The sequence below is a fragment of the Chinchilla lanigera genome, unplaced genomic scaffold (genome assembly GCF_000276665.1).
Source record: "Chinchilla lanigera isolate Chin_1 unplaced genomic scaffold, ChiLan1.0 scaffold00010, whole genome shotgun sequence".
NCBI classification, from domain to species: Eukaryota; Metazoa; Chordata; class Mammalia; order Rodentia; family Chinchillidae; genus Chinchilla; species Chinchilla lanigera.
The window spans coordinates 22,796,270-22,818,077 of NW_004955411.1; the positions used below are offsets into that span (position 1 = coordinate 22,796,270).

Consider the following 21,808-nt stretch of genomic DNA (forward strand, 5'->3'; position numbering starts at 1 on the left):
CTCTGGCATAGAAGCCTAAGAGCACAACTGGCTGGTCATATGGTATTTGCACGTTTAATCAGAATAACTGTATCATGTTATATTCCCAACAGCAATGTATGAGGGATCCCATTTTTTTGTATTTTCACTAACATTTGCTATTGTCACTTTTTTCATTTTAGACATTCTGGTATGTGTGTAGTAACAACTCACTGTAGTTTCTGTTTATATTTCCCTAAAGACTAAAGATGCTGAACATTTTTTCATAAGCTGACTTACCCTTGTGGATCATCTTCTGTGAAATGTTTCCTTGTGACTTTTGCCTATTTTTCAATGGTTTTTTTACTGCTAAGATTTTACAGTTTGTTATAAATCTATAGTTTATCTTTTGTAAGATATGTCATTTACAAATAGTTTCCCACAGGCTTTGCTGCCATCCTTTTAACAAAAGTTTTGAATTTTGATATGCAATTTACCATTTTTTAATAGATGGTACTTTTGGTGTCAATTTTAAGAAATTTTTACCTGCTCTAGGTCCTGAAGATTTTCTTCTCCTCTCTTCTCTAAATGTTTTATAGTTTTACAATTTACATTAGAGTCTCTGATACATTTGAGTTCATTTTAGGCAAGGTATGACTATTAGGTCAAGGTTCAGTTTTCTGCCTATGTAGGTCCAGCTGCTTTAGCACCATTTATTGAAGGACATTCAGATACCAAGACAAAGGTTTTGTTGGAGGAATACACATTCCTTCCATCAGTACCAACTCTCACAAGGCAGTACCTGTCATCCTTTGGAGTGTTTTCGTACCTCTGTCAAGTTAACTGAGCATATTTTACCAATACACTTCTGGATTATCTATTTTGTTTCATTCATTTATGTTTTTGTCCTTGTATGAATACCACACTATCTTGATTACTATTGCTAGAGAGCATTGGGTAAAGTGATTCATTCCATTCCTTCTTTTTCAAGATTGTTTTAGCTATTTTAGGGTCTGTGACTTTACACCTAGATCTTATAATAAAATTTATGTGCATCTGCAAAGATGTAAGCGTAGGGAGGCATTGATTTTAAGAAGTGTTTCTGTGATCCCATCACATATCCCCCCACCTTTTGGCTGCGAAAGCAGGCTTTTGGGGGAGGTTTCAGTTTGTTTTGCTGGTTTGTTAGTGTGTTTGTTTTATGTGTCCCGGCACCTCCCACTACACTATATCCGCAGCCCTTCTGCCTCTCTTTTCACACTATGTCTTGCATTTTCTTATAGTCATTTTTCAAATTTCCCATTGAACTTGTTTTCACTGCACTAAATGCCCAATTTTCAAGAGATTCTCCTTATTCTTTTTTCCTATTTTACTATATTATGTTCTTACTTTCCAGATACCTCCTCTTGAACTCGCCTTAAGCTTTCTTTTCCATTTTAGTTTCATGTAACCTGAATCTCCATTTCTTCCAGGGCCACTAATTCAGTTTATTTTGTACCCAATCTCCTGTGATACCGTGTATTTCCTCTCATATAATATCTAGTGTGTATTTCTGAACAACAGGCAGGATGGCTTTTGCTCTAGCTGCTGTGGGTTTCCTCTGCCACTGGATCCAACCCGCAGCTCTGCTTTTTCCGTTAGTGTCTCCCATAAGACAGATGGCAGGAAGCACTGCATGCAAAGATGATGGACCTGTCTGAGCACAGGCTTCATTGTAAGGTGGGCAGAGGAAGGACAGATAGCACGACAAAGGTTTTGTTGGAGGAATACGCATTCCTTCCATTAGTTCCAACTCTCCCAAGTCGGTACCTTTGATTTTCTGAGAAAAGAAATTTCAGTTTTTACTTTAAGAATAAAATTCTGGGCTACTCTATTTCACAAGTAGGATTATAGGCAGAGACAAAACAATAAAGATAAGAGGTGCAGCTTAGCTATTCATTCTATCTCTTCCATTCACTACACATAAACATCACTGTGAGTCTCTTAACTTAAAATACCTAGGATCGCACATGAAAACAAAATGTTGTCAACTGTAAAATTTTCAGTTGTGAGGGGCTGGGGATTTAGCTTAGCGGCAAAAGCGCCTGCCTGGCAAGCTCAAGGTCGTGAGTTCGGTTCCCGGTACCGGAGAAAAACCAAAAAATAAAAATAAAAAAATAAAATAAAATAAAATAAAATTTTCAGTTGTGGAAGTAGTCCCAAAGTTCATGCTAAGAAATTACTCAACACATATTTTTATTCTTTTTAATTTTAAAAATGTCTGTAAAATTTGAGTTGGAGAGAAAATCACTTTGACATAAGAAGTATCTTATTTCTCACTTTAGAGATGTACACACATTCTTAAGTCTTCCCTTCCAGCTTGAGATATTTTCTGTTCTTTGACCATTACTCCTAAGCAGTAGCTGTGGGTTAACAGAAGGGTGAGCCATAAGGATTCCATGTAAATATCTGCATAAGTCTATTCAGATATTACATGAATACTTGTGATATAGGATATAAAAGAAATTATAAAAATTCAAGCTATATTTATGTTAACGTAATGTGTGCTCTCTCTCTCTCTCTCTCTCTCTATATATATATATATATATAAAGCACTGCAACATTCAATGTTAATACACCTAGAAAATATTCTAAGACTTGTTCATTGTCAAGCTTAGATATACAGTATATATAGAATATACAGCATCTATATAGCATAGACATCATATAAACATGTACAGTATATATACCTTTACAACTTTTATATGCAAAGATATATACCATATTATATATAAAATATCTAAATAAGTAACATTTTAACCAGAGGAGAAAATGTACTATATTTTGGGGGGCTGGTTAAAAGTGCTACATGGAAGTGTTTCCCACTTGAACCACATTCCTTTTCCTATTGTCTCTTTTTTAACAGTGGAAAGTAAACAGAAACCATTTCTCAGAAAAGTGAACTAAAAGTGAAAATCTCCATTACTGTTATTCTTACTTATCTTAGCAGCCATATGAATTTGTGCTGGTATCACAGTTGACAATTTTCACTTCACTAAATTCCAACGTACCATTTCTCTAACCTGTGGTCCATCATGTCATACATAAAAATGCTGCCTCCTGTCCCATCTCTATACCCATTATCTTTAGAAATAAACAGTAGCCAGTTAATGCCGGTTTTGGGTGTTTAATTTTACCAAGCACTTAGTGCTTCTGTAATTGCCACACTACTCTACATTACAAATATTAATGTGATTAATAGAGCTAGAAGATAGGCATCATAGCTGTCCTGATTTTGTGATGAGGAAGCTGAACTAAAAAGAAAATAGGTAGCTTGCTCAAGTTCACACAGCTTTTAAACAGAAAAACTAGGATTAGAACTCAGGTAATCAGGATCTAGTAGTGAATTACTATGACATTAAGGGGGAAAAGTCTTATTCCAGAATATGTGAACAAAAAAATTAAGAAGTGATTATATCTACACACTCAGTATGTACCGGTGTTTAAAGTACCCTGAAAAACCACCCCAAAGGCAGAAGCAGTTTTCCTCATTGTGAAGTTATACAGAGTCTCAGACAGTACACGGCTCCAACTGTAGGACTTGGGGGGTCCTGAGACTTAGAACCCAGGGCAGCCTGGCTCCAAAGTTCCCATTCTTATCAAAATGTTTTGCTGCCTTTCTCATCACCCTAGGCAGGAAAGAAACTTTTATTTCATTAATACAGTATTTTACAATGTTAAAAATGCTGTCACTGGACCTGGCCCACAACCCTGGTCTAACACCTTCAGGGATTTATTTTTATATCAGCCTTCCCCAAAGGCTTCCATCTTTCTTCAGAACGTCCTTCCCTGAGGCGCTGAGGCAGCATGAAAGCAGACACTGTTTTGTGCAGAATTGATGCAGTGACCAAAAATAAATATAGGGCAGTGACTAAAACAAGGACATTTCTGTAAAAGTATACTTCCTCAATTAAAGAGCCAAAATGTAACTAACATAGGAAAATTCCACTATCCCTCATCCTCAGACACTTCATAATACTGACTAAAAACTCAATTGTCCAGCTGATTTCTCTGATTCAAACACTTGGTTAAAGCTAAATGAAGTATGAGAATGGAGAGTATGTTAACAGTTACCAGGGACAGCGGACAGAGATGGGTAATTCTTTGTTATGCAAGCTAAGTAAGACAAATAAGTTCTAAAGATCTGCTGTACAACAGTGTACAATAGTTACAGGATATTACGTGCTTTAATATGGTAAGGGAACAGAACTCATGCTAAGTATTCTACACACACACACACACACACACACACACAAACACAAAATGAAATTTTTGGAGGTGATGGATATATTTAGTGCCTTGGTTGCAGTGACAGAATCATGGTGTATGCATATGGGCAAATCCATCAAGATGTATGCTTTAAATGCATGCAATGCATGTAATTTTTTGTGTATGAATCATACCTCAATAAATCTAAAAAACCAAAACTGAAATGCCCTATGACCATAGACTATAAGCCATAATCCTAAATGAAATAATGTAAATCAACACAAGACAAGCTCTTCATATTGATTAATCACTGCATATAGCAAGACATAAGGAACATTCTTCAAGGGTTCCTGCTCTTGTTTCTAAAGTACTTTTTTAAATACAATCTGTTTCATGTTACTATTGAATGTACTATGTGCCAGATACCATGAAAGAACACAAAAGGATATATAACACTTACCTTTAAAAGAATTAAAGCTTTATAAAGATCAATACAAAAAGCCAATTATTTTTGAAGTCTACTATGTAGTAACTCTTTGCCTTCAGCTACACAAATTCTTATTTGTTAGTACAGACCATGTGATGCAAATACATTAAAATCCAAGAAAAACAATGTATATTAACAGATAAGACATAAACAAAAGATACAAAGGACCATCATTTGAAAGTGTTCAATCTCACTAGAGTAAAAATTAAAATGAATATGCAATGGTTTTTATCCAGCAAATTTTCAACTTGGATCTTATAAAGTTTAAAATAATCCCAGTAACGTGATAATCCGCCTATGGAAATGCAACCTAACAGTAATTCAAAAGCTACATTAACATCCTTAAAGACACTGCAAAAGACTTTTCCAGCATAGACAGACAAGCTAGTGCAGACCAACACTCCCACTAAGAACGATCAAAGAAGCGGGATCATATTTAAACCTCTTTGGAGATACCTACAAGATACCAAGAGCTGGAGAGGCCAAGAGCTCAGAGAGAAGTAGTACAACAAATTAAGGTACCTCTGTGGTGGGTGATGAGTTTCCCCAGAAGCCATGAGTCCATTCTAGAATGCCAGCTCAGAAATTTTCTCAAGGCAGCTGAAAAGCTAAAAGCCTGAAAAAACGGCAGTTGAACAGCTTAAAAGCACCAAGAAGCTTCAAAGTTGAGCAAAAGAGACAGCTGTGAAGCTGAGGAGCTCAGCAGTGTCTCAAGGGGTTGAAGCTGGCGTTCAGGGATAGTATGGGCTGGGTACAGAAGTGACTTCTGAAGGACTTCAGCTCCTGATATGAGTACAGACAAGAAATTGAGGAGTACTCATAATGACCAAACGCTAGCCTCCAGCAGCTCAAGTTTAAGTTTCTAAGATACAAATAGGACATCAAAGTACTTGCTTGCTACAATGGGAAAACTGGTAAATTAACCAGAAAGCACCATTAGGAGAAAAGAAAGGTAAGCGGTAAAGCAGAAGATTCTGGCAATCCCATAAATGACTCATAACTTGAAAATATGTATTTTCAAAAGCCAACAAATTTACAAGAAACCAAACAATCCAGTTAAAAAATGAGCACAGGAATTACACAAAAACTTCACAAAGACAACCAAATAGGCCAACAAACAAACAGCCCACAACATAGGTAAAGGTGTTTCCTCACACCACTTATAAGAAAAATACAAATAAAAATCACAATAAGACATCCAACAAAATGGCTAAAGCTTAATGAAATGTGGCATAAACACTTATGAGAAGAACACAAAATTTAAGTAGTCACTACTTTTTAAAGTACCCTATATTTCTTACAACTACTTACTGGGTAATCTAAAACCCATGTCCATGTCTTCATATGAATATTACTGTAGATTATTTTTTTGGTTCCCAAAAATATCCAATCAAAATCAACGTAGTTTTACATAAACACACAAAAAATCTAAACAAAACTCTAAATACTTTCTTATTTTGATTATTTTCATGCTATTTCACAAGAATTGCTTCATTATACCACAGCAATGTACGTGCGCCCAAGTTTATAGCAGCACAATTTGCAATAGCTAAATCTTGGAAGCAACTCAAATGCCCATCAACCAAGGAATGGATAAAAAAGATGTGGTCTTTTCATACAGTGTAGTACTATTCAGCTACAAAGAAGGATAAACTTGAGACTTTTATAGGTAACTGGATGCAACTACAGACCATACTCATAAGTGAAATAAATCAGCCTCTTGTGTGTAAATATCACATTCTCTCCCTAGTGTAAAAAGCTGAAAGACTAAATAAGAGCCAAAAGGTACAACAGATATTGGGAAACGGGAAGAGACTGTTCAAAAGGAAAGAGAAACTGGGATGGGGGGAAGCAGAAAAGAAGAAAGGGAAAAGAAAAAGAACTGGAGAGGAGTAAGTTTAGAAGCTGTTGGGAGCTGCTGGTTTTTCTGGGGCTGCTGTTGGTTCCCTTGGAGGACCTTGCCATACTGGCTTTCCTAACGAACTTGTCTCTTCTCACTGTTGAAGGAGCTTGGGACCTTGGTGTCACTGGGAAGGACTACAGTTCATTTGGGGCAGCTCTGGTCCTCACTTTGGGCATCACTTCCTGTCTCCAGAAGGCGAGACAGTGCACTGTTCAGTCTCCTGGAGAAGCTTGTTGTGCTGGCTTTCCTGACAAGCTTGGCTGTTATCATAGGAGGAGCTCGGCACCTCACTGTTGCGAGGATGGCTGTGGTACCTTTCAGGGGAGCTCTGGTTCTTTGAGTGTTGCTTCCTGGCTCCTGTGCAGACCCCTCAGTCTGCTAGCACAGATCCTTCATCCCGCTGGCACAGACTTTCTAGCTTCCACCACTGACCTTGGGGCCTTCCTAGCGCAGATCCTTGAAACAGGCCTGCATGAGGCATAGTCGTGGGCTCTAGGCCTCCAGCTGTACTCACTGGGGGGGCATCGTTATGAGCTCTACGTCTGTAGCTGGACCCATGCAGGACATTGCCAGGGGACCCAGGCCCTCAGCTGGATTCTTCAGTGTGTGGACAGATTTCCTGCACTCTTTTTGTATGTGACTCTTTAGGTGACTACCATAAAATAATCTCCTTTTATAGTAAGATTATTATGTCCTATATTGTACTGTTCTCCTTGCAAAACCCGACTTACACACACACACACACACGTTAAGATAGCTATACTAGTAATTTTTCTATTAATTCATTGAAAGGAAAAGTTTGTGCTTATATCATCTGATCAGTTTTTCATACCTATGACTTGTAATATGAGCAATGACTTTGAAGATGACAATAAACAATGTACCAACCATTGTTACTCTCCTATCTTGGTTTGAAATTTTGTATCATTGTTTTTAGTGGGGTTTTTTTCCTCTTTAAAATAAAAAGAAAATAATTCTTTTGTTTTAAATTCAGCTTTGGAGCCAATCTGAATTTCTCAGTACAGCTCAAATTGCTACTCCACTTTTTCGTTTTAGTTTTTATATTTTATTAGTATGTTTACATTACGAAATGATTACACTCTTGTGGGGAATTGGTAAGTGTACATAACATATCTCAATTCTTTTTCCATCCTCCTTCCCCTCAGCCCCCTCTTACACTTGTTCCCTTAGCAACTTTGGAGCTCATCTGATCCACAAGCCTATCTATATGAGGATTAGACATTTAATTTCTCTTTAATAGCAACGAAGTTGGCACAAGTTCCATAGGCATTAAAATTATTTAAACAAAGCTAAATGTTTCAACCACTGAACCTGTATTTCTTCTAAAAATGCTGTTACTCTCTTCTCTGTTGCATTCTAATAGAATTGATTTTGGCATGTGCTATGGAGAGAATGAAAAGTCTGGCTTACAATAATCCATACCGTGAGCATGTCCAGGTACTTCCTCCAGACGCTCACTGTGCCCCTGTCCACAGTGGTCAGAGTGCCTACATCACTGGGCAGGTCACCTAACCTCAGGTCTACAAGTACTCCATCAGAAAAACGGAGATGATGACCTTAGCTCACCATGCCGCTGTAAGGATTAAATGAGACAGCAAATTCAAAGTACAACACAGTGCTCAATAAATACGAGCAAGCAGTTTCACTTAGATCAGAAAAAAAAAAGTCCTCTACAGTAGTAAAACCTTAGTGACATTTAGGATCCCATTCCTCCCCCTTGAAGCTAACTATCTTTCTATCTCTCACTCCATACTGAATTTAAAACCCGTTTTTCACTTTGAGATTCTGCCCTATGATCTCTCCAGAGTGATGCAGCTGCTCTTGTCCTTTCTTGGCGGAGTCTTTACATTCCTTACTAGAATTTCTACAAATATTCTACTACAGCCATGACTGTGTTATACAGCTCATGTGTTCTTCCTAACAAGACTTCTTGTTGCTGACTGTGACTGTCCCTGAGATCTCCAGCCAAGCCAAGTCAACAAGCATGTTTCAGGCACCAACCATGTACCAGGCACTGGGCTAGTTGTTTGATGTTCACACATGATACGTTTTCCACCAAAAACAAGTAAAGGACACACATGCATACATCATAGTCTCCTCTTTCCTCCCACATAGCCCACATCGCTACCTGTGATGATTCAAGCATAACCTCTTAGTACAATACAGACACGGCTGGTAAACTCCCTACCCCACCAACCCACCTCACAATATCATCAAAGGCCTCAAATCACCACCTAAGTGTGATCCTTATCCCTTTGGTACTGTGATGTGTAGGTGTCATTTAATATCACAGCAAATTCCAATAATGAACACAAGGTGAAATATGGAATTACAAAATTTTTACGTGCATAGGAAGCTAAAAAATATTACGAGAAGCAGCACAGAACTAAAGACCATGTCGCTCCTTGTATGCCACTCCAACAGGAGACTGGTGAAGAGCATTGTTGACTCATTTGCAGAAATAATAGCAAATCTGTTTTGGCCTGGATTCACTGCCATGATCAAAATAATTCTGGGTAACTTGGAAGATTCTGAAAAATGTAAAGGTCATATTTAAAATTAAAGTCAAAAATTAAAGTCAAAAATCCTTGAAGTAACAGTTTGACTTTAGTATTCAAAGTGGCCACCAGGTAAAGACAAAGGAAATTCTGACAGCACATGCCAACTGAAACTGCCTTTACTTGCATACCTTGCTCTGATTCCGTTTTTAATCATTCTTTCCACATATATAATATGAACCTTTGACACACACTTTTTACCTTGACTTATTTTTATTTTATTTTGTTAGTACATATTTGCAGTACGCAATATTTACAGTGAACTAAAGAACTACAGGCACTTACCACATCTTCATTCTTTTTAATTCCCTTCCTTTCCCCACCTCCCTCCCTCCAGACGCACGATTACACTCACTGCGGGTAGTCAGTGTACATGTGCATAACACATCTTGATTCCTTTTTCCTCCCCTTTCTCTCCCTTCCCGCCTCCCGCCCTCCACCTTTTGCTCTGTGGCTCTCCTTCACATGTGCAAGAGATCCTGTTTCCCCCATCCGTCTTTCATTTTGTTCTATATTTCATTTCCACACTGGACTTTTCAAATGATAAAAACCATAGTGTTTATGTGTCTAATTTATTTCACTTAATTTTATGGTTTGAAGATGCATCCATTTCCCTACAAATTACTCAGATTTATCCCTCTTTATAGCCAAGTAGTATTCCTTCACGTATGGACACTACATTTGCTTTATCCATTTGTCTGTTGATAGATACATAGGCTGTTTTCAAGATTTAGCTATTATGGTCGTGCTGCTGTAAACACTGGTTTGCATATATAACAGTAAAAGACGTCTTTAACTGTTTTGGAAAGACAACTAGAAGAAGAATATCTGGGTCAAATGGGATTTCTATTTTTGTTCTTCGAGAAATCCTGAGTGATTTCCATAATAGCAGTACTATTTACACTCTCACCAGCAATGCTGGAGGGTTCCTTTTTCACCAGTCTTGCAAGCAGGTTATTATTTGAATTTCTGATGACTGCCATTCTTTCTGGCATAAGATAAAAATCTCATAATTGTTTTAACTTGCATTTCTCTAATGGCCAGTGATGCTAAACACTTTCATATATTTCTGTCACCTTAGTTCTTTTTGTTTAACTGGTGCTGGTTTGTAGTACACTCATCGTGGGGAGTTGGTACATATATATATTTTTTTTCTTTTTTTAAGCCCCACCTTTCTCCCCCCTTGTCTGTATCCCTTGATCTCTTGGACCTCTTCACACACATGCACACATACCCTTGTACATATGTATGCATTTTCGTACATGTTTTTCACAGATGATGATCACATTCCCCATAGGAATTTGGTGCCAGCGCACAGCACTGCACAGTCTCCTCTCTGTAGCAAATCTCATTTCCCTCTCCTCTCTCCCCTTCCCTCAGTCTCAGTTCTCATCCCATTATTTGGCCCTTTACATTTCTTCTTCTGAGAACTGTCTATTTTTTTCAGTTGTCCATTTCTTGGCTGGGTCTTTTATTTTGTGTGATCTATCATGTTTATTTCATTATATATTCCAGATAGCAATTATCTGCCTGAATTGTAGCCGACAAAAATTTTTCCCTTTCTGTAGGCTGTCTTTTTACTCTTCATTGTTTCCTTTACTGTGCAGAAACTTTCTAATTTGGTATTATGTTATCAGCTGGCTCTTGCTATTATTTCTTGTGCAACTGGAGTTCACATACTTTTTCAAAGTCACATCCTTTACCAAAAAACTATAGGTTAAGTATCCTTTACTCAAAATGGTTAGAAATCAGAGGGTTTCAAATTTTGGAACTTTTCAGATATTGAAGAATTCTGAAATCTGAAATCAGGTATGCTCTGAAGTCCCAAAAATAATATCTTCACAAAGCTCAAAAAGTCTCATATTTCAAAGCATTCTGGACTTTGAATTTTCACAATGGGATGCTCAATCTATATTAAACATCTGCGCTAAGTCAGCTTCTGAATAAGCACTGCATTCAGGGGAAACAGAACAGATGTTTCTCCCAATCTTAGCTGATTTACAGATCTAGCTGCGAATGAAGACCAAACACACAATAACCATGGGGTTTCACCATGTTGTATGTGCTGTGAGGAAAACGATGCTCTGAGAGTAGAAACATAACTTCTCACTTACATGTATCCATATTTTAATACGAGATTCTCTAAATCTCACGCTGTCAGCATGATCTACCAAGTAAGACAGTCTGGTTCCAGCAAGATGAATCCATAACCTAAAAACTATTGTATTTTGATTTCAAAGTTACAGTTTGTTTTATTCTGTTTTACTTTTTTGGTAAGGAATGGGTAAAAAATAGAGTGCACCATGAAGAATAAGAGAAAAAAGAAAGTAAAGACCAAAAGCTGGAGTCTTTTGCTACATGAGAAAAAACTTTACAAGACGCATGACTAGGGGCTGGGGATTTAGCTCAGTGGCAAAAGCGCCTGCCTAGCAAGCGCAAGGTCGTGAGTTCGGTTCCCGGTACCGGAGAAAAATAAGAAAAATAAAAAAAAATAAAAAAATAAAAAAAAAAGACGCATGACTATGAAAAAAGTCTTCTAAAACTGAAATGTTGACAATTTTAAATCCAAGAATATTTAATGTTTCTTGAAACCTCACCAGTTTCAGGGCTCTCTCTACTAAATTCTGTCATTAAACAATGTTCATATACAAAAACTATTACCACTTCTAAACCCCATATCTCCTATTTCTAATTTCAAGGTATTCAACTAAGCTGGATGAGCACCTAAAAGTGGAGAAAAACTGCTCCTAAAAAATGGGCTACAAAACTGTCATTGCAAATGCAAAGCACTCTATGTTACCTTCCAACCGAAACCCTGCTCATCTTCCCCCACAAAACCTTAGCAAGGAAAGCATTTAAAGAAAATCAGCAATATTCATTTTGAACTTTTAAAAATATAAAGTAGTATTCTAAACCTCAAAGTACAATTTCTCAAGTCTCACAAACTCGCAAGGCAGAAGGGGTCTGGGAAAAGCTGTGCTGCCTGTTACTGGGTTTCCCACTGATAGTGTTATAGGTAACGCTGCCATTCAGTGAGGCCCCTGCCGCTGGCCCTCCGGTCCTCTGCTCAAAGGTGAAAGCACCAGTAAATGCTGTCCAAGTTCACAAAGTGCTGATATGACTGACGGGACTGGTAAAGCCAAAACTCCACAGGAAATTCATTGGCCTAGTGTCAACTACACACACACACCAGTCAGAATTACAATTCCTGGATTTCCTCAAACAAAAAGAAAAAGCACTAAAGACTGCTACATAAGCACCACTACTTATACTTACGTGGCATTTTTCCAGTCTTAGTACACCTCACTCAGGTCCCTTCTCATTTGATTGCTCCTAGCAGAAATGATGCAGAGGGGGTGACTGGCACCACAAACTGGTATTTACGTGAGTACTCAACAGCAGCAAGTACCACTACGACAACATGGACGAAATGCAGAATTTGCCTAATAGCTAATGAACCAAACGTAAATTTCTCCTTATATGTACTTATGCTGAAATTAAGTAGGAAAAAAAAGAATTTAAGGTAACTTCTGGGCGTGGCATCACCCAGTAAAATACTCAAGCCTCAAGTTTATATACAAGGAGAGAGAAAGTGTCTTTAAAAGATCTTAGACAGAATCAGAGTTTAGGAAAGACAGATTGCCTAACAAGGAAACAAAATGAGCCTGACAACTTAAATTCTCAATAGCAACAAAATTCAGAAGACAATGGAATATTTTTTGATGTGCTGGAAGTAATTTACTGTCAACACAGAATACCCAGAGAATCTCTCTCAAGAAAAAAGTTAGGGGCTGGGGATTTAGCTCAGCAGCAGAGCGCCTGCCTGGCAAGCACACGGTTGTGGGTTCAATTCCCGGTACTGGGGGAAAAAAAAAAGGTAAATTAAAAGTATTGTCACAACAAAAAAATCTCTTTCTGTCATACACACAAACGCACATGTATACACTCATTCTCACACACACAATAAAGGAAAAGTAAAGAATATTTGCCAGGTAGAGAGAAAATGAGAGCCAGGTGTGGTGACATGCCTGTAATCCTAGCACTGGGGAGGCTGAGGCAGGAGGATCATTGTGACTCCGAGGCCGGCCTGCACTACAAAGTGAGCTCAAGGCCAGCCTGTACTATATAGTGAGACCCTGTTTCAAAAAGAAAAAAGCGAAAGAAACAAAGAAACAAAATCTCTCATGAGAGAAGGCCTGATATACAGGAAATGACAGTGAGAAAAGATTTGATAAATATATGGTTAAATATAACAGGTACTGTATATAATAAATGTTTAACTTATGAGAGAAAAGACAAGCTAGCACTACCATATACGACAGTAACGACACATGTAAGTTAGAAGTGGGTTTGTGGGATTGCTAAAGTTAATAAATTCTTAGGAATTAAAATTTTTTAAAAGGAGGTTGTTTTAGTCAGCTAAGGCTGTCTTTAAACGCACACACTCTCTGGACGCTTGCAGAACTGAAATTTAATTTCTCACAATTCCAGAGGTGGGAAGCCCAAGATCAAAGTGTCAGGTGAGACCACTTTTCCTAGTTTGCAGACATACGTGTCTCTGAAATTCGTGCCTTGATGTACAAGGACAGAGACCTGCACATGCAGAGTGGGACACTGCCACACACAGTTAAACTGGGGCTTAGGGCTTTACCATATAAATTATGGAGAGGACAATTCAATACTATAATAAAGGCAAACATACCAATTAACTGTACACTACATAAAGATGAGTGTTCGTGATAAAATTATCTGGTAACCACTAAAAATACAGATACAGAGCTTACAGTCAGTCCCTTTGCTCTTGTCACCATTAGTCCTGATACGTACACGTCACTGGATAAAGAAGTTCCCAGCAGGTGAGTAGCGACTGCTCCCTGGTGTGCCTGGTGGGTCATGGGCTGCGGTCCCTCCTCACTCCGCTCTGGCAGTGTTTCCTGCTCTCTTTCCCCTCACTGTGAACCGAGCAGCTCTGCTCTGTCACCCCCTTCCATCACGCTGTTTCCACCTTAGAGCTTGGCGACCATGCACTGCATCCCCGAACTCAAATAAATCTTGCCCCCTTTAAGTAGTGGGTGTCAGATACTGTATCCAGAAATGGGAAGGCTAATCCTTCACTTGAATAATCAAAAGAATAGTAAAAAGAGAGCAGAGGGGAATCTAGTTAAAAGATGGTAAGAAAGAAAAGAAAAAGACTCAGACAAAGCAGAACAGAAAATATATAACAAGGCCGGGGCTATAGCTCAGCAGCACAGCACCTGCCTGGCAAGTGCAAGGTCCTGAGTTCGATTCCAGGTACCAAAAAAAAAGAAAATATACAACAACTAAATCCAAATGAATCAGTCTTCACTCTAAATATAGAGACTAAATTTTGCAGTTAAATGCAAAGACCTATCTATCTGTTATTTACAACAGGCACATCTAAAAACACATACATCCAATGAAAATATGTATATAAGCACATACATCCAACTGAAAAGCCAAAGAGAAAACTATAGCAAACCAACAATGAGCTATAGGGAAGTCTATATTGTTTTATTACTATCAAAGAAAAAGCTTTAAGTTAAAGAAAATCCTTAAAGGTATAGAAAATCCTATGATAAAAAGATTTAATGTGCCACAAAAATATTAAACAGTCTAAATTGTATCTAAGAACAAACCTCAAAATATACAAGGCAAAACATTAACTACCCAGGTACAAATGATAAATACATCTTTAAAATCTCTCACTAACTAAAGGATCAAGCAGATAAAAATATCAATATGTACAAAGATTTTATCAACACAAGTAAAATTTTCATCTTACAAATACATGTGAAATACTATACTCAGAATCTCTAGACTATGCATTATTTACAGGCTACACATGGAACAATCATATCAGAACACGTGCCACTGCCCATAAAATTAACCTCAACAAGCATCAAAGAACTGACAGAATATAGAGCACATACTTATACCATATCCGAAGTAGGTTAGAAATCAATAACAACAACATATATTTGAAGACTAAGAAACAACTGATTTTATTTTGTTGTGTTTCTTTTAATATTTATAATGAAGTTTATTAAAAAGTCCTGTATCAAAAAATCCTGTATCAAAAAAAATCATAGAAAATGATCAGAACTGTGTAATTTTTTAAAAAAAACTCTGAAAAGCAGTTAGAGCGGTGATTAGAAGGAAAACTATAGTTTTTAAATAAAGACACAATTGAGTAGTTAGCACCCAACCTAAAAAAATAAAGTAAAACAGAATAAAACTAAAAACATGGAAGAAAGAAAAAGTGTAAAAATGAGTAAGCTAGAAACAGGTGTATAACAGAGATGGTCAGCAAAGCAGAAAATTTTTTCCTTGAAAAAAGATTAAAAGAAATGAGATATTTCAAGACTGAAGAAGGAAAGAAAGAACACAGTTTAGCACATCTGAAGGAAAAATGAGGTACCACAGAGGTAGCAATGATTTTAACAGATTAAAAAGATATAATGGGAAACAATACTTTCAAGAATGTAGTTACAAGGACAAATAGAGAATGGATAAACTGGATTCATACAATAAAACACTAAACAATGAAAACAAACTACAAGAACATAATAGTGAGCAAATAAATCAAGCATACAAGTATATATACATAGTATAATTCCATTCAGATAAAGTTCAAAAACAACCAAAGTAAAAAATATATTGCTTTAGCTATAAAGCAAGAGTTGCCTCTATATTAGGAATGAATAGACAGGTTTCTAAGTATTTTTTTTAATGCTGGCATAGGTTCATGGATATTCAACTTTTAAACTCCTAAGTTTATGTTTAGTTTTATTATGTGCAGTAAACTTCATTATAAATATTAAAAGAAAAACAACAAAATAAAATCAGTTCCAAAAAATATTCCGAAATTTCCTGTAGACAATGAACATCTACAAGACCTCACGAAAAGACGTTGCCTGTTCAGTCTATCCGTAACTATTATATTCCACAACAAACACATAGATAGTTCTTGGAGCTAGTTAACAACAAAAACAAAAGAACCCTCTGTTTTAAAGTGCTTAACCAGAGGGAAGGACGAAGTACTAAGGAAACACAGACCCTAAGATTGAGATGGAGAAAGGAGGAAATACACTCAAAATATAACATCTGAAAAAAAGACTATCTCAGAAAATAAAAGTGTGTGTGTTCACATGTATGTTTTTCTTATATTGTTCCACTGTCAGTACAAAGTTTTAAAAGTGAAAAATGCGCATGGAAAATACAAATATGACTGCATTCGTTAGGGTCATGTTTGATGACTAAACACAAACTTCAGTTCCACAAATGAAGAAAAGAATTTCTCTGTATATCTAATCATTAGTCCTTACGCTTTCACATACATCCTTCAAGCTTTTGCCCATTTCATATCTCTAGTTCCTAGAAGTAAACACGTGGTTCTGTGACAGCCAGAATGCCATGGTCTCAAAAGGTTACTTCTGGCTAATTTTGTATTACTAACAGAAAACAAGAAAAGAAATAAAGATATAGATAAAATATAAACATAGACACGGGCGCACACACACATACACATACATGGAAAGAAAGCTTAAGCTAAATTTTGTACATTTAACCCCCCCAAATTGATTTTAAATGCTAAAGTCTAGGTGCTGGCAGCAGAGACAGATGACAAACTTTTTAAACTACAGACATGACTACACAGGAAACAATATTCATTCATTCTACCATGTAACAACTATACACACATCAAAATATGTAGACAGAAAGTCAGACAGGAATACAGTAAAGGAGACTAAAACTGAAAATGAGAAAACATTTTCAAGGCACACTCCCAACTGCTTTTGTGTTTAGCTGGAGACAGCACTTACGAATATACCTGAGCACTAACAATAGTTTGGGGTGAAACTGTATTTTTGTAGCCATCTAGAGTTAGAGTTTCATTTGAACAAAACGTTGATTAGTCAGACCTGGGTTCAAATCCTATCTGAAGCTGATTTTTTTTTTTCCTATATGAAGCTGATTTAAGCCTTTCATACTGCACTAACCAAAAAAAAAAAAAAAAAACAACTATAGAAAGTAAACATGGAAGACTGATTAGGTCTGCAGATTTTACATTAGGAATAATCAAGTGCTTTGAGGTCAATGAAAAACATCAATGCCCTTTATGTCTCCCAAAAAATTCTAATTCTAGAGCTTTACTCATAGAGAATAAACAAAATATTGAGCTATAAGATGGTTATTCCTATACAGTAGCAAAAACAAAAAGGAAACAACCTGATATTATGGTATATCCTCAATATATAACAACAATAGCATCCAGGATTTAAAATGTTCCACATCACTTCATCACATGAAAAGTGGTTCTTTTTCTATGAAAATTAAAAAGCAATACATATAGTAAAATGCTGCCTTTAAAAATTTAAAAGTTATTTTATATGTTTATATAAATATATAACCAAATGCTAACAATTGTTATCTCAGCATAACTCTTTCCTCTTTAAATTTCCCTGTTTGGACCTTCTAAATTGTCTATAATGAACATGTATCATTTCCATAACAAGAAAAAAATATCTATTATCATGTGAGAATAAAGATTTAAAATCCTACAGTGGCAACTATACATAAAATACAAAATCAAAAATGAAAAGTTATAAATATCATTAAACCTTAAATAGGAACGAACTGACCCAATTTATAGAAATGGGGAAACCCTAAATTCAGACTTCATAACATATGATTGAAGAACTAGATAATGAAAAAGAGCATGAGGAGAAGTACTGAGTGGGAAGAGGCTGTGAGAATTCAAAAACAGACCTCTTACTAATGGTAGACCGTGCAAAATTTTAGATAGCACCATGGTTTATGTCAGTTGAATCAAAATGCAGTAGGTAGACTAGACACAACCTGAACAAAAAGGAAAATATAAGCTAAAAGACGGAAAAATTGATTTTATTATAAGTAGATACTCAGGCAAAGGTATTTCTCCCTGGAAAGCAATGAATGCTATGCACAGAATAGCTCCTTCCCAATCCAACTCCATCTGTGTCCTCATCCACCCCGGACCAACTTAGAGCAAAAACTTGCAGCAGACGGCCTCACCCAGAGGTGCAGAACCAAGTATGTGGCACAGGTGTTAACTGGTCCTTGGGTAATTTTCAGCTGAAACCCTTTTATGATACAAACTGTAGACTCCTTTAAATGTCTACTAATGTTCTTTCTCTAAAACCACCTATAGAATTGTTTTTGTGTTTAAAAAAAATAAAAAACAGTGCAAACCATCCCTTTAAAAAGTAACCACTAGAATATAACCTGTACCTTCTGCACCAGTACCCTCAAGGCAGATCCTTAGAAGTTTCCACATGAAAGAATTGCCTAAAGTTGTTTTTGTACGTTTTAATGACACAAATTAAACTAAATAAATTGAGAAAAAGAAATTAACCAAGTAGTTGTGACCCAAACTCCTAAAAGGATATGGTCCGGGGATGTAGCTCAGTAGAGCGCTTGCCTAGCACACACAAGGCCCAGAGGTCAATCCCCAGGACCCCCAGAAAAAAAAAAGATAATATAAAAAGATATCTAAAGCATACGACTAGCAGGACCCACAATCATTTCACCTGAAAATTATTTAAGAATCAATTTATATATACTACAGGTAATTGGTACATATTTGGCTGTGAAATTTTTAAATCTAAATTGGGCTTAGGAGAATGTAATTTCTTTAACACTATCATTCAGAGGCACTATTGATAATAACAGTACTATTATTAATTTCAATAGAAAACCATTAGCTCCTCCTCCTAATTGCAAGTATATACTCTCTTGCTCAAGGCCTGAGAGCTATGGTAAAATCCGTCTAACCCTTCTTTACATTTATAAGGAATATGAATGAGTTATCCAGTATATCAGAGTTTCATTCCTGAATTTTCTGAATCTTCTGCCATATAAACAGAAATGAGCACAAACTGTTTTTCACAATCCTGTCCATATTTATTGGCACAGAGACAAACAGGCATTTTATTCTCTGCGTCAAACTCAGAGGCTGAAACAGCTTGCTGTCAGCTTCAGAAACCATTTTTTTTCACAAGCCTGGCACACTGCCTCAAGCCAACGAAACACTACAGCACGTTGAACTGCCCACACTACAAATTATGTGGAATGTTCTCCGTGTCTTGTGGTTACAAAGGTACTAACTTTGTGGGTCATCCAGTTCAAATGAAGGGCACATCTGACCTCAGAGAATTCCCATGAAACTGAAACTAGTTGACCAAGATCCCATTCACTTCAAAAGTCTATACTCTCAGGCTCATAATCAAGCATCTCAAATGCTGTTTTTCAAAAACCCAAGAGACATAACATAAACTCTAAAAATCATTAATGTGCTTCAAATAATCAATAAGAATTGACTCTAAATATACATGTCACAGCTCCAAAAACAGGGTGGGTGGGTGCCACCTGCAACAAAGGGAATTTGTAGCAAATATAAAAACATTCCTGGGGCTGGGGATATAGCTCAGTGGCACAAGCGCCTGCCTGGCAAACGCAAGGTCCTGAGTTCGATTTCCGGTACAAAAACACAAAAACTAAAAACATTTCTTGTGAAGAACTAACTAAAGCAAAGATCAGTCTAACAGCTTATTCAGTTCATTCCTAATCTTCATACATATGCTGAAATACAATAGGTTTGCCTGTGAAATGTGATTAAGTAGTCCAAAGGTGAATGAGACAGTTTTCCTTAGAGTAACAGCAGCATTGTATTAAAGATATTACTCTCCCAAACACTAATGTGTCCTCCCAAACCAAATAATGCTTAAGGAAGGGTCTATAAAGTGGGGCACCAGAACTTCCCCAAGATTTGACTCTCAGGCCTTTTTAAGATGTACTCTCCAAGTACTACACTAAAAGAGAATGCCCTGAATATTATTTCTGAAGCTAAAAGAAAACAACACATTGACAAGTGAACAGAGATTTGCCTACCAAAGACAAACAATGAAACTTAATCAATCATCCATTCAATCACCCACTGTTGTGGTAATGCATTCATTTTAACAGACTGATATGTACATAAGATCTTGGCATATGTCTCTCTGGTCCAATCTTCCTTAAAAGTTCCAGAATACACAAGACCACAGTATTATTTAAGTTAACTGACTGAGACTAAAATGTTGAAAGAGGACAAGGCCTAACAAGAACTATTTTTAACTTCCGATCTATTAGACCTGCTGTTTTTGGTGCACAGGTATCTTCAAGTCCCTCAATGGTTTTCTCTGCGCTGCACAGTTAGATGACTGACACAGATGTTATCTGTAACAAGTTATAATTTGTATTATAAGGCCTATATAAACTCACGTGTCTGCACGTGTGCATTTTCAAAAAAACTCATTCATAAAACAATTATGCCAAAGGAAATAAACCTACATAAATTTAAGGCATCCACATTAATCAAGACAATTCTGGGAACTAATTCACATCCACCTTAGAACCCAAATTCTTCCCTTCTGGCCCACAGTTCAGTAAAATTAAGGGACACTGGCAAATGCAGCGGGGGTTTTAAGTATGTAACTTTTCCAAGCAAATTTTTTCTCCAGGATTGTTCAGGCTGCTGCACATTTTCCAGAAATGCAATTCTTTGTTTATTAAGGTTTTTTGACAGCAAAGCGACCAAAATGTAAGCACATAAAAATCTATATCCCAAGCAAAAGTTTACAATATAAATGATTATTCTGCAATGTTTTCTTTCAAAATTTCACTAGCGCAAATAACATGTTTTCTACACTATTTTCCAACTATTTTGGTACTACATAACTTTCTCACACCCAAGCATATGTTTGTGAATTTCACTTTACTTCATGACACGTTTTTCTTTAAATAAGTTCTCACATTCTATTTTTATTGTTCGAAGTGATCTGGATGATGTCACCAACTATGTCACTAAATTCTGGCTATGCAACACTTCACCAAACGTAAGGACTTCTCATCTGCACTTTTTATCTGTGCCTGACATTAGACGTACATACACTATGAGGGAAGCAGGCACAGGGAGGAAAGGCACAGGGAGGTACAGGGTGGTGGAGCCCTTCAGTGGGAATACATGGGGCTTCCTTCACCCATGACACATGTGTAATAAATGTACTTCAATGACAGAGTTCGTTCAACGGTTACACGTATTACATACCCCACCCATGGATAAAACTGCATGAAGCAAGAAACATCAGGTTTTATTTACAGTTCGTTTAAGTAGTATTCCTAAGATTACCTGGAACCTTGTTAAAACATAATGAAAAATAAATCCATCAATAAACAATGAACACCCCGTTTAAAAAAAAAAAAAAAAAAAGACTAACCTCACCCTCCCTCCCCGGGGCGTGGGGCGCGTGCAGCTACAGCAGAGCTGTACTGTACCGTATTTCCTGAAGGTGGAGGCCGGGACCGAAACATGCGCTGAGGACTAAAGGCACGTTCTGAAATCGGGGCCGGCCCTGGGGGAAATTTTCACAAAGGTGTGCCGCTGAGGGTGTTTTGCAGTACCTAGGATTTTTTTTTTTTTTTTTAAGAAAAGAAGGAAAGAAGCAGTTTCCTACAAACAGGGTGCAGGGGGCTGGCACGGGCGCCGCGGAGAGCGGCGGGGGCTGCAGACGGACGCGCGGCCCCGGCCGAGGC

The 21,808-nt window shown here is 37.1% G+C and overlaps 1 protein-coding gene across 2 annotated transcripts in view; it reads right to left on the bottom strand.

Moving 5' to 3' along the window:
- Gpr63 (G protein-coupled receptor 63) overlaps nt 1-21,637 on the bottom strand; it is a 46,337-nt gene extending 24,700 nt beyond the window's left edge. Inside the window, exon 1 of one of the 2 annotated variants that reach the window (XM_005377788.2) lies at nt 21,551-21,637. The gene's annotated coding sequence lies outside the window, so the exon portion shown is untranslated. Of the gene's footprint in view, nt 1-21,492 lie in introns of both variants that reach the window. The other variant, XM_013510888.1, reaches the window with a different exon arrangement.
- Nucleotides 21,638-21,808: the final 171 nt, after the last annotated feature.